This window comes from Triplophysa rosa, linkage group LG25 (assembly GCF_024868665.1).
Source record: "Triplophysa rosa linkage group LG25, Trosa_1v2, whole genome shotgun sequence".
NCBI classification, from domain to species: Eukaryota; Metazoa; Chordata; class Actinopteri; order Cypriniformes; family Nemacheilidae; genus Triplophysa; species Triplophysa rosa.
This window is the reverse complement of record NC_079914.1, coordinates 12589990-12608174: the sequence shown is the minus strand read 5'-3', so window position 1 is coordinate 12608174 and position 18185 is coordinate 12589990. Positions and strand designations below refer to the sequence as shown.

The 18185-nt window shown below is 39.7% G+C and overlaps 4 non-coding genes across 4 annotated transcripts; 3 read left to right on the top strand and 1 right to left on the bottom strand.

Moving 5' to 3' along the window:
- The first annotated feature begins 3244 nt into the window (after positions 1-3244).
- Positions 3245-3363, top strand: LOC130549296 (5S ribosomal RNA). Its single transcript, XR_008962164.1, has one exon. It is a non-coding gene; the product is annotated as a 5S ribosomal RNA (ribosomal RNA).
- Positions 3364-5798: 2435 nt separating this feature from the next.
- Positions 5799-5917, bottom strand: LOC130549295 (5S ribosomal RNA). Its single transcript, XR_008962163.1, has one exon. It is a non-coding gene; the product is annotated as a 5S ribosomal RNA (ribosomal RNA).
- A 539-nt stretch (positions 5918-6456) lies between these two features.
- On the top strand, positions 6457-6575 carry LOC130549294 (5S ribosomal RNA). Its single transcript, XR_008962162.1, has one exon. It is a non-coding gene; the product is annotated as a 5S ribosomal RNA (ribosomal RNA).
- Positions 6576-9719: 3144 nt separating this feature from the next.
- Positions 9720-9838, top strand: LOC130549293 (5S ribosomal RNA). The gene has a single exon (XR_008962161.1). It is a non-coding gene; the product is annotated as a 5S ribosomal RNA (ribosomal RNA).
- Positions 9839-18185: the final 8347 nt, after the last annotated feature.

Below are 18185 nucleotides of genomic sequence, written 5' to 3'. Positions count from 1 at the left end.
TGTTGATGGAGGGCAGGAGGTTTTAGATTTAGAAGAAATTTTTATCAAGCCACATCGCCCTTGAAACGGATGACATCGATTGGGCAGCCGGAAGATTTCTGACCTCTCCTGCCCCGGAGGACGATCAATACGAACCGGCTCTCCGCTTCCTGAACCGTGGCAGAGAATTAAACGATCACCAAGCCCAACACAATTAACTCCAATATACCTGACATCAATTATAGAGATAGAGCCAAAGAACGTAACTTTGGGATTAGATGGTGTTCAAATAGAAAATATTGCAAAAAAACAACACAATAATAAAAAATATAGCCTTTAAAATGCCTTTATGTGCTCTTAAAGGGCCGGTAGCCCGTGTTTTTGTTTTTTGAGTAAGAGGCCAGCCTGGAGCTCTCTAGATCAGATTGAGTTCTTTGAGTAGTCTTGCTTTTCTTCATCTTCAAAGCGTTATTCTCTAGTAATTGAGAGATGAAAGCCCTTGCAACCTCTACGTTAACCTTCACTGCATCCTAGAGTCGTGTGGATGTTTCTGGAATGGATATTTTACTTGCTAAAATATCTGTACATTGTATCTTGTAAAAAAAATCTGTACATTGACAGTGAAATGACTGTATATTTTAACGGATATTTTCCGTACAACACGTGTTACGCGTGTTTTTCCGTTTATATACATTTTCGAATTGCATTATGGGAATGTGATCGCGCTTCCTACAACTTTTGATGGTCATGGACGTATAAGCATAGCCGTAACACAACATTTTACCCAAGTTTTTCCACTGGTAAGTACTCTTAATAAAATATTAACACGACAATTCAATTAAACGTCTGCTTTATTACCATTATTACTGAACCGTCCATGTAAAGTACAACAGTGAATTTCGTTGGATATTGTTAACAAGAACCGATGTTTTATCAAGTACAGACTGAACTATGAGTGATTATTTGTAATACTTATTGGTTTTTACTTGTTTTTGCCTTCTCCTCATCAGTGAATATGCTATCTGTTAATTTACAGTTTATTTGTCAGTATTTTTAACCTGCTTGGTGCGCGGAAAGTAACGTCCCATCCCCGCTGCACTGTGTGACAGACACGGTGAACTTCATCTCCGCTCTGTGTGTAAAAGGTATGTTTTTAATGGAAATATAAACTTACTGTTTTCTTTGTACTGTACAATTAACAAGGGCTAGCATTCAAAGGTAAGTTAGTGATATTGTATAGTTTGGTTGACAGTTATCGTGGTGTATTTCAAATGAATTTACAATGAACTCTATTTTAAACTTAGCATCTGGCCGTCTGTGTTTCTGTTTGCATATTAATAACTTATTTTATATTATATATAACGTTATATGCATCTATACAGTAGACACTGTGTAACGCTATATGGGGAATAAGCGATAACCCACTGTTTTAGCCACAAATGACTAAACAGCCTTAGTAAGACATATAAACTGGCGACATATAAAATCACAGCATCCTTTCATAACATCTTACTTGCTAAGCGGACTGCAAATACGCAAGTTATTTACCACGTAACTTACTTTTGTTTCACAAGTCCTTCAGTCGAAATGGCGCGTTCGTCTAACAGAAAAATATCCAAAATTATCTAGAGCAACGGCTAATTAAGCTCCAGCTTGTTAAAATGCACTATACAATGTATTTTGTTGGTGTTTTCACCTTTTAGTTCAGATTCGTCTCACACATGCAGTCGCGCGTGGCATGGCATGGCATGGCATGGCCATCGTGCTCTTTCTGCCTCACTCCTGAATCTAAACGACATATTCCTAAACTAACTGAACGTAACGTTAAGAATAACACTGTAACCTTCACATTTTACTACTTATGATGATGCGCTGTTTTGAGCCACAAATCAAAAACGATCGAATTAACATCTGACTAAGGACTAATGTTATGAATTGTTCTTAATAGCAATTGCTCGCATCAAATTGCTTAAGGTTCAGTTTAGTTATGACGTATGGTATTTGTTTAGCATGGCATGTCCTTAGTAAGAAATCCAATCATGTTAGGTTAACATCTTATTTGCTAAGCTGATTGCAAATACGTATTTACCATCTACTTTTGTTTCACAAGTCCGGTAAAAAGGTCGCTATCGTCGATATAAGGCGAATGAAGCGGCAGGTAACAAGCCTTGATTATTGTTTAAATGCACAATATGTTGTAGTTTGTTAGTGTGTTGTTCACCTTTTAACGTTAGTTCAGGTTCGTCTCACACGATCACACCACGTGCAGCTGCTATGATACCCGTTGTACTGTTGCCTTGCTCCTGAAACAAGAACCCTAAAGTTAATGACATACTCCAACAATCCAAACGTAACGTTTAGAATAACATTGTAAGCGATGAAATTAACTCTAAGGTTACAGTTCACTACATGTCAGGATGACTGACTATATGGTTAATGTTATGAATTGTTCACGTTAAAAATGGCAAACGCTTATACCACAACATGACTATGACTTTATAAAGTAGTATAAAAACATAGTATTTTAATAATTATTGACATAATTTTAGAGAATTTACCTACAATCCTGACTCGCAAGAGTTCGTTGCTCCAGTCTGTAAGATTTTAAACGTAAATGCACCCCGCGCAATCCCATAATGCCGTATCACAATTTATTACTGTAAAAATGCAGGAGCTACAGTGATAACACCTATAACCTGTATATTGATTTACAGGAGACATGGAAATATACTGTTAATAACTGTAATACTTTGTGTTACCCATAATGCATTGCGAACTACAGTAAAAACTTGTAAAATGTTAAAACAGTAAATTTCTGTAGAATTTTGTTGTAGAAACTACAGCAATTTGTTACAGTGTGTTCACTGTTCTGTAATGTTTACATTCAGAAGATTTTCTGTTGTCTGTGATTTTGCGGGGGGGGTTACCATAGTGGCGAAGAGTAAAGGTTATACTTAGGTTGGGGACGAGCACAGTTGTTCGTCTTTACTCAGTGAGTAAATGCTCTGCAAATACGATAAACCCTCTTGTACTCCTTGTTAGCGCCATACCTTACATGTGGTAAAAATATGTTCATTTTTTTAAAGGTTTCACACTGAAGCGCTCACATTTATATGTGGAAAGTTTTGTTTGTTTTTCGATATTAAGCCTTTTTCTGAGACAGTCCAAATACGAAACGGAGGCGCGTGAGGTCTGAAGCGGATGTTTCCAGAGAGAGCCGGCCGGGTCTGAGCGTTGAAAGATCCCGCTTTCAGCATCAGCCTTTGCTTACGGCCATACCACCCTGAGCACGCCCGATCTCGTCCGATCTCGGAAGCTAAGCAGGGTCGGGCCTGGTTAGTACTTGGATGGGAGACCGCCTGGGAATACCAGGTGCTGTAAGCTTTTGGTCTGGGCTTTCCTTCCATTTTCAACGGATGCCTCGTACTCTTTTGATCGGGGGTCATTCCGAAGAGGCTGTTGATGATTTCAAGAAGGGGTTTGCTGTTAATTAAGGCCAATGCCATGCCGCACACGTGCTATCACTCAAAAAAATGATTTTTAATCGTTGTTTGTTTTACTTAATCAATATAGTTTGATAGAACACATTTGTATTGGTTTCTTGTTTAAGTACAATTTCAATGTGTATTAGTGACATAAATAGGCAGCTCTTTGACATAACTTAGTCCATTTGTGTTGGGACATCATGAATCATTTTCATTGACTAACTGAAACTACACAGCGGATTGAGTTCCCAGCATGCTTTGCTCTCATGACTGGATTTAGATTTTAAAATGGTTAAAGTGCTATTGTATTTGTGTTTTTTTGCAGATAAGGAGACTTGTTAGCGTTCACTGTTCTGTAATGTTTACATTCAGAAGATTTTCTGTTGTCTGTGATTTGGGGGGGGGTTACCATAGTGGCGAAGAGTAAAGGTTATACTTAGGTTGGGGACGAGCACAGTTGTTCGTCTTTACTCAGTGAGTAAATACTCTGCAAATACGATAAACCCTCTTGTACTCCTTGTTAGCGCCATACCTTACATGTGGTAAAAATATGTTTATTTTTTTATAGGTTTCACACTGAAGCGCTCACATTTATATGGCTTAACACAAAAAAAATACATTCTTATGAAATTAAATTAAATAAGTAGTTGAATTTAAGATTTACATGTCTGTACAATTCACCCAGTTTAAGTTCAGATAAACCAATGAAATTGTGTGGAAATGGGTGTCATAATAAAATGAAGTTAATCCAACAATTTATTTATTTGAGTGTACGGAATAGCTTGTAAAAATTCAACTATTTGTTTATTTACTTATTTATTGAAGTACTTACTTACTCACTGAATTAAAAAAAAAATATATCCCCGCTGTGGAAGAGTGGGTGTTCATAACCACTTACGTTGGCCTAAACCTCTTTGGTTGCACTCGTTTTAAGCCATGACAAACCTTGGTCGTTGACAACGGCCAGCCTACATTTTGAAAACATGTTCGATTATAATAGGTGTCATTCGTGTATCTTATTCTTTAGCTCTAGTGCGATAACTCCAGCAAGTTTTTGTTCCATGTCTCCTCTCTCATTCACTCGCCTTTTTTTCGTTACTTGTTTTACCGGTATCAGAAACGGACCGTGTAGATATAACAGAGACGCAGCAAGAAGGGTGCACTGTAAAAGACAGCTCACTCTTGATTGTTACAAAAAAACACGGATCGTAAAGGACACGCAAAAATGTGAAGATACGGAAACATGCGAAAAATTAAAAGAATTGCAAACGACTTGCATGTGTTACCTTCTTGTTAATCCGCCTCTCCGATTGTGGATAACGTTAACTGTAACAGTGTTCTCTGGTTCATTTCTCGCAGTAATGAGCCGACAAAGTTATTTGGAAGCACGTTGCTTTAATCTCACCAAGCGAAAGCTCCATCCATCACTATACCGTTTCACAATTACTTGAACTCCCGGGTGGTTTCACGAATTTATGAAAAACAACAAAAACTTCTAAAAGCAGCTTGCTCCCCTTTTAGCTCCGTCCGCCACTTTTCCTCTCACACACGTGAATTTCCCGCACCCGCACTACTTTTCCCATCATCCCGTGCGGCCAGGACTACAAAAACCATACTTCTTAAAGGGACAATGCCCATATTCCCGCAACACATGTGAGATTATTTTTTTCAAGACTCCGTCTTTTCTTTAGCATAAATGCCACGCAATATAACACAGCAAGGATTTGCGGGGTGGCTCTTGCTGAGCGAAGTAAAACAAACAAACAAAAAGATATAGCGTTGAAAGGCGTACTTCGGACTCGGAAAAATGAATGGCAAGCGTAAAGAATTCGAGACACCGTATGAGCGTAAACGAAAGCTTTATTTGCTGGCGTAGACTAATACTGACTTCGACATATGGACGGTCGGAATATGTGACGGATGTAACAGGCGAAGCGAACGTAAAAGGAAAGTTTTGTTTGTTTTTCGATATTAAGCCTTTTTCTGAGACCGTCCAAATACGGCCTAGTTTGCGCTGCCTTGCTAGCTGCTCCTTCAAACTGGCATGCAGTAGACCAAGCGTAAAGGGCAAACTAAGCAACTAACTGTTCTACACTCGAATGAGAGACCGGCACACACTTTCTTTGTAACATGGCAAAGTCACCTGCTTCGTTTATTCCTGAAAGAAATAGAGCCCCCGGCCGCACCCCGGTGGAGCACTGAGGAAGGACCAGGCTGAGCTGCCCTTTTGGCACACATAGAGCAGAGAAAGGCCACGCGCCGGACGGATAGCATGACCCCCGATCAAAAGAGTACGAGGCATCCGTTGAAAATGGAAGGAAAGCCCAGACCAAAAGCTTACAGCACCTGGTATTCCCAGGCGGTCTCCCATCCAAGTACTAACCAGGCCCGACCCTGCTTAGCTTCCGAGATCGGACGAGATCGGGCGTGCTCAGGGTGGTATGGCCGTAAGCGAAGGCTGACGCTGAAAGCGGGATCTTTCAACGCTCAGACCCGGCCGGTGTTTTGTCGAAGTCTGTTCCCCCTATGTTTCCTCCTATTAGAGTTGTTCCTCATAGCGCCCGCTACGCAAACAGCGTGTAGAGGGCGGGCGCGTGCACGTTCCACTGGTGATTTTCAATTATTTGTTGAAAATACCAGATATTCTCATACCATGAATTATATATATTTTCACATTTCCTGTTTTGTATGACTTCTAGCCATTCTTTGGTCTGTTCAGTTTGTTTTAAAATGTATTTTGTAGAACAACGCAAAATGTTGAAAAGCAATATAAAATACGTTTAAATAAATAAGGATGAATTTAAATACATTGTAAAATGGTTAGTTATGTGTATGGTAATTGAAAATCACCAGTGGAACGTGCACGCGCCCGCCCTCTACACGCTGTTTGCGTAGCGGGCGCTATGAGGAACAACGCTGAGGAAACATAGGGGGAACAGACTTCGACCAAACGTCTGAGAGTTGAAAGATCCCGCTTTCGGCGTCAACCTTCGCTTACGGCCATACCACCCTGAGCACGCCCGATCTCGTCCGATCTCGGAAGCTAAGCAGGGTCGGGCCTGGTTAGTACTTGGATGGGAGACCGCCTGGGAATACCAGGTGCTGTAAGCTTTTGGTCTGGGCTTTCCTTCCATTTTCAACGGATGCCTCGTACTCTTTTGATCGGGGGTCATGCTATCCGTCCGGCGCGTGGCCTTTCTCTGCTCTATGTGTGCCAAAAGGGCAGCTCAGCCTGGTCCTTCCTCAGTGCTCCACCGGGGTGCGGCCGGGGGCTCTATTTCTTTCAGGAATAAACGAAGCAGGTGACTTTGCCATGTTACAAAGAAAGTGTGTGCCGGTCTCTCATTCGAGTGTAGAACAGTTAGTTGCTTAGTTTGCCCTTTACGCTTGGTCTACTGCATGCCAGTTTGAAGGAGCAGCTAGCAAGGCAGCGCAAACTAGGCCGAAGAGGCCGTTGATGATTTCAAGAAGGGGTTTGCTGTTAATTAAGGCCAATGCCATGCCGCACACGTGCTATCACTCAAAAAAATGATTTTTAATCGTTGTTTGTTTTACTTAATCAATATAGTTTGATAGAACACATTTGTATTGGTTTCTTGTTTAAGTACAATTTCAATGTGTATTAGTGACATAAATAGGCAGCTCTTTGACATAACTTAGTCCATTTGTGTTGGGACAACATGAATCATTTTCATTGACTAACTGAAACTACACAGCGGATTGAGTTCCCAGCATGCTTTGCTCTCATGACTGGATTTAGATTTTAAAATGGTTAAAGTGCTATTGTATTTGTGTTTTTTTGCAGATAAGGAGACTTGTTAGCGTTCACTGTTCTGTAATGTTTACATTCAGAAGATTTTCTGTTGTCTGTGATTTGGGGGGGGGTTACCATAGTGGCGAAGAGTAAAGGTTATACTTAGGTTGGGGACGAGCACAGTTGTTCGTCTTTACTCAGTGAGTAAATACTCTGCAAATACGATAAACCCTCTTGTACTCCTTGTTAGCGCCATAGTTGACATCTTTGAAGATCTACGGTACATTCGAGGCACGTGTGCAGCGGTCCGTAACCTCGCAAACAACTTGCGTTTGATTGCAACATGCCTGTGTGTGAATGAAGTCAGGTTTTGTCAAGATTGTATATACGTGTTCGTTCGCGAATGCAGAATCCACAGCTAAGAAGAGTAGAAAGTAGACCAATGCACCTAAAACACAAAATCCATCTGAGGGTCTTTTCTAAGACCATGAGGGTTGACTCAGGCACGTTAAATGAGGATAGATTCACTATCTACTTATTTATGCTGTTTAATGTGCTTCCTTTGGGTGTTAGGAGTATATCAAGATAACACACACAGAATTATGTCATGAGAGTTGTAACCAGACTCGTTTAGTAGAAGCTTTACGATGAGATACAATTTTGGTATAAATAGGTCTCATAATGGGGGTTTTCATTTCTGTTTTGAGTTTAAACATTTGATGTACTATATAGATTTGTAGTACGTAACTTTCGCAATGCAAACGTCCTCCCGAGTCCCCCCAGCACATTTAGAAAACACAAGAGGTGATGTTTAAAGGAATAGTTCACCCAAAAATGACCATTTTGTTTGTAAATAAGCCGTTTTGGTAGTCTTTTTTTTCCCACTATGGGAGTCAATGGTGACCCAAAACAGCTTAGTTAAAAACGTTCATTAAAATATCTTAATTTGTGTTCAGCACAACAAAGAAACGTATACAGGTTTGTAACGACTGGAGGGTGAGCAAGTGATGACAACATTTTCATTTTTGGGTGAACCAGTCCTTTAAATGAATGTAATGGAAGTGAATGGGGACTGGGGCTTTCAGTCACTAAAATTATCATTCTCAATAAAATTCGAAAGTCAAACAGCTTTAAAACAATATAAGGGCGAGTAAATGACTAATTGTCGACATAAAGGCGAGCAAATTATGACAAGACAGGATTTTTATTTTTGGGTGACCGGTCTCTTTAAATCGGAGCAGGGTGTAAATATGAGACGCAATTACAGAAATGTCTTATAATCTTAGATCGCATTATGTATATGTATACCCGTTAGTATCAATAGAGCGACAAAGCGTGTCTCTTCCACCCTTAAGACATTTGTAACACAAACCAGATACATTTGTCAGATCGACGACGCTGCAATTAGTCGAGCTTGTGGCCCAGCCATATTAAATCAGATCAAAGTGATGAGTCTTCTCTCTTTATGTGCCTTTGGCACTTTCTCTCTCTCTCTCCCTGTACTTGAGTTATGGCATGATGCTAATCTCTAATTAACTGCTCTGCTTTAGCGTGTTGAAGGCATCATTCAACATCACATGACATGTTCATCTCAGGCCTTGATGTGTTGTGACAGTATGCAGACTCCACAGACTCACATCATTCCGAATTTAAAGGTCAAGTCATTTCATAGGTGGTAAAATAATGTCATCCATCCCAGATTAATGCAGACACAACTCTAAATCAGACGTACAAGTCTACGAGTTGTGTGCGGCACCGATGTTTGTTTGTTTGTTTGCTTGCGCGTGTGCGCGCTCCGTGTGATTGAATGTCAGGTGATGTGAGTCAGTAGCCGAATCAGGTCAGTGATAATCTTGTATTTCCTCTCATCTGGACAATAAAGGTCAATGCTCATATGTAAACATCACCCCCAGGACACCTACTGTACCTCANTTTCCATTTGTGTTGGGACAACATGAATCATTTTCATTGACTAACTGAAACTACACAGCGGATTGAGTTCCCAGCATGCTTTGCTCTCATGACTGGATTTAGATTTTAAAATGGTTAAAGTGCTATTGTATTTGTGTTTTTTTGCAGATAAGGAGACTTGTTAGCGTTCACTGTTCTGTAATGTTTACATTCAGAAGATTTTCTGTTGTCTGTGATTTGGGGGGGGGTTACCATAGTGGCGAAGAGTAAAGGTTATACTTAGGTTGGGGACGAGCACAGTTGTTCGTCTTTACTCAGTGAGTAAATACTCTGCAAATACGATAAACCCTCTTGTACTCCTTGTTAGCGCCATACCTTACATGTGGTAAAAATATGTTTATTTTTTTAAAGGTTTCACACTGAAGCGCTCACATTTATATGTGGAAAGCTTTGTTTGTTTTTCGATATTAAGCCTTTTTCTGAGACAGTCCAAATACGAAACGGAGGCGCGTGAGGCCTGAAGCGGACGGGTCCAGAGAGAGCCGGCCGGGTCTGAGAGTTGAAAGATCCCGCTTTCGGCGTCAACCTTCGCTTACGGCCATACCACCCTGAGCACGCCCGATCTCGTCCGATCTCGGAAGCTAAGCAGGGTCGGGCCTGGTTAGTACTTGGATGGGAGACCGCCTGGGAATACCAGGTGCTGTAAGCTTTTGGTCTGGGCTTTCCTTCCATTTTCAACGGATGCCTCGTACTCTTTTGATCGGGGGTCATGCTATCCGTCCGGCGCGTGGCCTTTCTCTGCTCTATGTGTGCCAAAAGGGCAGCTCAGCCTGGTCCTTCCTCAGTGCTCCACCGGGGTGCGGCCGGGGGCTCTATTTCTTTCAGGAATAAACGAAGCAGGTGACTTTGCCATGTTACAAAGAAAGTGTGTGCCGGTCTCTCATTCGAGTGTAGAACAGTTAGTTGCTTAGTTTGCCCTTTACGCTTGGTCTACTGCATGCCAGTTTGAAGGAGCAGCTAGCAAGGCAGCGCAAACTAGGCCGAAGAGGCCGTTGATGATTTCAAGAAGGGGTTTGCTGTTAATTAAGGCCAATGCCATGCCGCACACGTGCTATCACTCAAAAAAATGATTTTTAATCGTTGTTTGTTTTACTTAATCAATATAGTTTGATAGAACACATTTGTATTGGTTTCTTGTTTAAGTACAATTTCAATGTGTAATAGTGACATAAATAGGCAGCTCTTTGACATAACTTAGTCCATTTGTGTTGGGACATCATGAATCATTTTCATTGACTAACTGAAACTACACAGCGGATTGAGTTCCCAGCATGCTTTGCTCTCATGACTGGATTTAGATTTTAAAATGGTTAAAGTGCTATTGTATTTGTGTTTTTTTTTGCAGATAAGGAGACTTGTTAGTGTTCACTGTTCTGTAATGTTTACATTCAGAAGATTTTCTGTTGTCTGTGATTTTGGGGGGGGGGGGGTTACGATAGTGGCGAAGAGTAAAGGTTATACTTGGGTTGGGGACGAGCGCAGTTGTTCGTCTTTACTCAGTGAGTAAATGCTCTGCAAATACGATAAACCCTCTTGTACTCCTTGTTAGCACCATACCTTATATATATACCGTCATTTCGATGTATTGTGCAGCCCATGTAAAAGCCGATTGTGATTGTCTGCCCAATAAAAATATAAAGAAAAGTTAGTCAGACATCATGGAAACCGAGTTTCATGTTTGACTGACAGATACTGTATTGATCCTGTGGGTGTGTGTGTACGTCTATATAGACACATATGTCATCTTTATAAGTGCCTCGACTCACGTGACGCAGTCACACTTAATATAACACCCTTTAATCTCAATAGTTTCCAGCTGCGACTCACTTATTATTTAATCACGATGGAATCTTCATTCGCAGCCGCGTCTCGCCATTGCTCATCTCTGCTTGCTCAGATATCTGCCTGGAATCTCGGTCTCTATATTTAACCCTTTGCTGCAGTCTAGGCGCCGGCTTCAGATCCCCAGGCACGCTCACGCCGGGAAACCATCCAAGACATGTTTGGGATAAACATAGGATTTGTTTGATATGTCTGAGCTGGAGCCTGAAACGTGGACACGCAAATACACGCGCATAGATGACACAAGCGCCCTTTACTTTCGGTCTTACATGCTATTTCTTTCATTTGTAACTTACACACACCCGAGGGATAGCTGTGATCTGACCCCGGTGACTGAATTGACCAACTTCACTTTAAATCATCACGTAAGGGAGGGAGAATTCCGTATTCTTTAAGGAGGAAGCAGAGGTTCCTGACAGGACCTGAATCCCTGCTGCTCTGGGTCTCGACTCCAATTCTCAAGTGCTCCGGCCTGCCATCTCGAACCATGCCAACACATCAATCAGTCAAGGTCAGATTCACTTCCCTGCTGAGAATATATTCCTAAAAACACCCCCCCCCCCCCATAGTAAAGAACAATCACAGATGAGAGTCCATTAATATCTCAGTTATTCCTCCAAGACACCAGTGAGATAAAATGGATAAAAGTGTCCTGTGTCTCACAATCTGCTGCCATGGAAGAACAACATCTGAAGGACCTTTCTGTTTCACCATTTGTGCCATGTACACATTTCGGCAGGTAATAATTGTGATTTGTGCATATGCACACTCACAAGATTGACAGCTGTACTGACTCTTCACACACAATGTGCTTCACACGTTTGTTTTTAAATGAGATTTTAAAGCACAAGAGTGCCCCCTCATGGCAACATTTGACATGTTTAGCTGTCCCTTACAGAAAAGACACATGAATTTCACATGTTTTTTACATGTTTTTCGCATGTGATCACATGTATACAACATGTGCAAAAAAACACGTGTGATCACATGTGAAATGTGTGTTTTTGGAACATTTTGGTGTGAATTCCATGTGAATTCCCACGTGAAACCCATGGGATAACATGTAAAAACCCATGGGATGACATGTGCAACATGTGGTGACGTGAAGAACATGTGATCACATGTGGAGACATGTCGCATATGTTATCCCATGGGTTTTTACATGTTATCCCATGGGTTTCACGAGGGAATTCACATGGAATTCACACCAAAATGTTCCAAACACACACATTTCACATGTGATCACGTGTTTTTTGCACATGTGAATTTCGTGTGTCTTTTCTGTAAGGGGTCGTTTGATCCAGAAAACCCAGCTGATGTCTTTTTTTTTGCAATTTACTGTTTTCTACTTAAAAACATTGTACACAATGTAATGAACATTCTGTGAAATATTATTTTGATATCTTTAATATTGACTGAGTAAGACCATGTCAAAGATTGAAATGAATGGTTAAAATTAAACTTGATGCTCGTTATTCCATAATTCGATTTTGAGACTTTAGCCTGGTTTTCATAGGACGGGTCACATACTTCTGACGTTCAGTTTTCAAAATATCGAACCATTATTTTGATCTACAGAGATTTCAATTCATAAATTGTGTGAAAGAAAAAATATATGGCCCGGTTGCACAGACACAGCTTAGCTTAAGCCAGGACTACGCCTTAATTTGAATTAAGATATTTGTGTCGCTTTTATAAAAATGCCTCAGAAGAATACATTACTGGTGTGCATCTCGAGACAAAACAATGGCACTGTTATATTTGAAGATATTTCTGGGCAAGTTATAGTCAGTTAAGACAGGTCAAACATTCATTTTAGTCTGGGACTAGCCTTAAGCCTTGTCTGTGAAACCGGGCCTAAATGTAGAAATTCTTATCAAAGTCAGAAGTCTTAAGAACATTAGGTGCTTCACCAAAACTATCAATAAATACTTGTTTTTAAAATGTTTACTACATTTATGCATATGTTTTTGTTTTAGTGTTAGTAGAAAATATCAGTATACATTTCCAAACATTTTTGCCATTATCTGTAATTATGCTCTGTTTTGTATGAACAAGGAATCCTACAATAGACAGTCTGATCCATACTGAGATCTGATCTCAACATCAGTCAGTCAGTCTAAATACATGAAGAGCCAGAAAACGCATAAGAACTATTTATACAGTATAAATATATCCAAGGGTTTATTTAAATAAATATCTTTCAAACATTTCTGATGTTCTTTTTTGCACAGTACTCCATATTTGTGTTTAGCATCCAGTAATGACCATTGACAAGATAAAGAATACTGTTCAACCGTTCATTAAAATAAACCATCATTATATATAGTAGTTTTCACTTGCATTAATGTATGCCAGTGTAGTTATTTAACTCATTAGCTACAGCAAAAAAATGGAACTTAAAAATGTGTTTTTAAAAATATTAATCTTACAAAGTTTTCCCCGTTACAGAAAACATGCGCATTTATGCTATTGGTCTTTAAACTTAAACATAGTCGCTGAGATATATAGCGGTATGATAACTTCAGCACTGTTACGTGAAAAATGAAGTGTGTTTTTACGCTTGTGTATGTGTTCCTGTTCTTCTCAGGTGCAAATGTGGAACTTGTAGAATAAACAGGAACATGAGTGTGAACCTTCAGCCACACACACACACACACACACACATTCAGAGACACACAAACAGACAGCAAAAGGTGTCTGACCTTTATCAAGACACGACCCCTGAGCCTTTATTTAGTTTTTATTTTGATGTATTTTTATTTCAGAGGAAATCCTGCTGTCTTTCCCAGACGAGTGGAAGTGATGTGAATTTTAGAGAGCTACTGTTTCCTGAACAGTGAGCGAGTTCCCACATAATCTTTCATGTCTGTACACTGAAGACATATACACGCTGTCCACAAAACTTGAAATGATTTGCTGTGCATGAAGAAATGGATGAATCCGATGAAAACATGACTGGGTCATATTTTAGGGAAAAAAGCAGCATGTTTTTTGCATTAAGAAAACAAAGCCTATTATTTATACTCGCACGTTTTTGCAGAGTGACATTTTTTGTACATTATTGTAATTCTGCATATTTGACTACTATTAGAACACCTTTAAACTAAAAACAATTATATTATGTATTTCTTACATAATAAAACATAGTTGTAAACAAAATGTGTACTACTGTTATACTTAAATGTTTTTTTTTTATGCAAATCATTTTTTCTTTATGCAAAATATAATGTATTGCTTATTTCTGTTCAGTTTGTGGTGAATACAGCCAGGACACGTTTTCATTAACATACGTAAATCATTTTTTATCCTGTTTTTAAGACATAACAATTATAAAAAGCAGAACGTGTTACACAGGCTTTGAGTAAGTTAAGTTTTCCATTCAGTCAACAAACGAAGAAGCGCTATTAAATTTGGAAACTTACTTCATTGGAACACACATAGCTTGTATGTGTAGGATATATTTATACACCAAAGGGTCAAATCAGTGAAAAATAGCATATTGTGTCATGGCACGGAGCTACTATCTAGTGCGAGTCTATTTTTAGCAGCAGCACAACTGGACTGGGTTTGGGAAAGCCGTGCCTATGAAAGCGATCAGGCCTGGGAGGAGACGCATATTCCAAGGATTATAAAATCTGGTCACACATGCATAAAGGCGCATTCCTTGTCCGACAGGAGACGTCCCGTCCATCGCAGCTGCTTCTGACAGGCATCATGCCTCGCTGTCTTAAAGCGTTTGATGTAACGTTGACTAAAGCTTTAAGACACACGGCGTTCTTGAGGTGTGACTTTAATTCACACTTGTGCCGAGAAAATGCTTTCATTAAACACGCGCTTCAGATCTGTGTATAGGTCGAGGTGGATATGTGTACTGTTTGTGACTGTTGCATGTTTCCGTCAGCCGTCCGGACGGAGGACGGGGGTCAGTGTCGTGACCCGATCTAAAGATTGCCTTCCTCTCAAACACAAACCTTTTATTTTTAAAATCAAATACTTTCAAGTGTGTGCCTGGATGTGCTGCGTACCATTGGGGAAAAAAACACAGTTTACATTTGACATTTTTACTTTTAGATTTTTTAGATATTTTATTAAATAACTTCTTAAATACTATTTCTTTTTCACTGTTTATGTTGTTTTATTTCTTAGGTTGTTTTAAGCATGCTTCAGTTATTGTGTATAATGATATTTTCTTGTGGAGTTTGCTTGCATCATGAAAAGCCTTTAGTGCTGATATGGCATTACAAAATACAAACAAATAAATAAATGATTACATTGTTTTTAATTAGAGTAAAGATAAAAAAGAGCAGATTTTTGTGCAGAGAAAAACATCTTTTTTTAGAGGTCTCAACAATGGCTCAGATTTATTATAACTGCTACCTGAGATTTTTATGAATTTTCTTTTGTTTCTTTCAAGGCCAAATTTTTGCTCCATTGACATTAATTGTAGTTCTCTAGATTCTTATTTCATGTTAACAATTTTCTTTTTTTCTTTATTTTTTTTTCTAGCGATTTTTATGAGAAACATTCAATTCACTTGTCACAATGTGGACTATTGCAAAGCAACTTTATACATGTAAAACAGTAGAGACATAAGGAAAAACAGCACATTCTGAATTATATAAAATACATGAAATACATTATTTTTAAAACTTGAACGATAAAGTTGATAACTGAGAACTCCTTCACCTTTTTTATCTTCAGACTTTATTGTGCCGGTCAAATCTATTAGCTCATATTGTTCCTTACATAATAATGGTCTTTTTTTTAGAAGGGTTAAAAGATTACGATCATATTTGAATCATCGGAGCCAACAGAGGAAGAAATGTTTTCACTGTAGCGTGAGCACACACACACACTAACACACAATAGGAGGTGGAGGGCAGCGGCTTCGCTGTGACCGCCGGAAGTGGGTTGTCCACTCAAAAGAAGAAACAAAGAACACAATGTTATACTTTAGACGTTTATTTTCCAAAAATGCAAAAAGTACAAAATGATACCGAAAATCACTCCATAAGGGTATTACTGTACATGTTTACTTTATGGTAACGATATTTACAGTGCTTTTTAATGTATTTATATTTTTATCTAAAAGGAGAGGGTTAAAACTCATCACCTGTGAACGTGTATTAAAAAAAGCAAATGTCATGCTGACTTGAAACGACAAATGACCAACAATTGAAACGTTTTAAAGCCTTTGATATTTCAAATAAAACATTTCATAGATAGCTGATATAGCTCTTTACAGGTCATTTGATCAAAAGCGTTCATGAATGATTGTAGCCGCAGTAGTATACGGCAGTGCTGGCATCAGACAGTACAGTGGAGATCAGGTCTGACCCCTGCAGAGCTCCATGGGGAACCCCATACGAGAGGTACTGCTCAAACTCATTGCCGTCCATCTCGTTCACCATTTCACATTGGCCTTGACTTTGTGTCTGTACAGGAACCTGCGAGCGCGCATCGGCCTGCTCATGCGAGCACCCGCCGACAGGAAGTGACGATTCCTCATAGGAGCGCTTGGTACCGTAGAAGACACCCAGAGAGGACGGGCAGCTCAGGTAAGCATGGGGCGTGGCTTGATGAGAAGGTGGGGAAAGACTTCTGTTGAACAGAGATATTGGCGTGTTGGTGTTCTGAGCGCTCTGCAGGTGGACGTTCAGATGCTGCGGGTGTGTGGTGTTCATCAGGTTGAGCTGTGGGTTTCCGTGGGGATCGGGGTTGGAGTGAGGAGGAGGGCCTTGGCAGCGTGCGCTCGGGTGGGAATGTGTGTTGGCGTGGCTTTGTTCCTGAAGGGAGAACTCTTGAGGGTGACGGTAGCTGTATGTTGACTGGTTCTGTTCATCTTGCAGATGGGTGAAGAATTCGGTCGCCCCGGCGTCCATGGGTGAGGGGTCGGGTGTGGGCAGGCTGTAGGTCTCGAACAAGGTTTGAGGCTCACAGTACGGAGGAAGTCCTGAATAACCCACAGCCATGCCCTCTATGCCCAGAGCAGTCTGAGTATCTGTTATGCCGGGCAACAAGAAGCCAGAGTCCAGACGTTTGTTTCTCTTCACCTGTTTGCGACGCCGTGGCCGATACTTGTAGTTTGGGTGATCCTGCATGTGTTTCACTCGTAAACGTTCAGCCTCCTCGACGAACGGACGCTTGTCCTCCATGGGTAAAGCTTTCCATGACTTACCTAGAAATCATAAGAGAGGAAATCTGATCAGTGGACGTGAAATGTTTGGTTGTCTATCGTTAAAACATCATTCGATAAATACATTGTGAGCTGCAATTACAATTTGTCCAAGGATTTTTTGGGGTGTTTGAATTTGAAAACTTTATAAGCATAAATACTGTCAGGTTTGTCCTTGCAGTATGGACGCAGAGAAAAATTTTAACTAGTCCAGAATTTGTATCTACAAATATCTTAAATAATACTGAAAGAAAATACTGCTCGAAACAAAAGCAACAATAAACGTAGAATTAAAAGCATTTTTTGTTGCAACAAAAAACTGTTTATAAAACCAAATAGTTCAGATTCTACACAGCTCCCAATACGTATAAAAAGTAACAAAGTCCACAAAGAAACAACATCACACAAATATTTACTTTGTGTATTATCAGTGAATAAAGAAAATATAGATCCACAGTATAAATGCATATTACAAAGTGTTGTTCATTGTGAACAGCTTGTTTAGTTTTAATCTATTTAACGTTAGCATTTGTATCTTAATAAAAATCTAAATAAAACCAAATCTTTTTTATTTCGCAGTGAATTGTATGTAATTTCACCTGCTGTCAGTTGTGTTTTTTCCACAAATGGAAACGCTGTGTCCCACTGCACACGTGCTGAATGACATTTATATGACATTATCCATTAAACGAATCTACTTTGATATCATCTCTCCTGGGACGATGACGACTCCAACATGTTATGTCGAGCATGCACAAAGTTCTTGCTGATAAACTTGTTTTATTTCGAAAAGTCTATGTTCATATTATCTACATCAGCTTTGAATTTACAAACTGCAATTTGCAATCTGGCAAAAATCAATAATTAAGTTTGATAAAGTTGTGCAGCGAGCCAGACATGATCCATCTTATTTAAACGAGTTATTTCATCACTTCTTCAATTTGATGACCCTAAAGCTTTTGATTTAATGAATCTC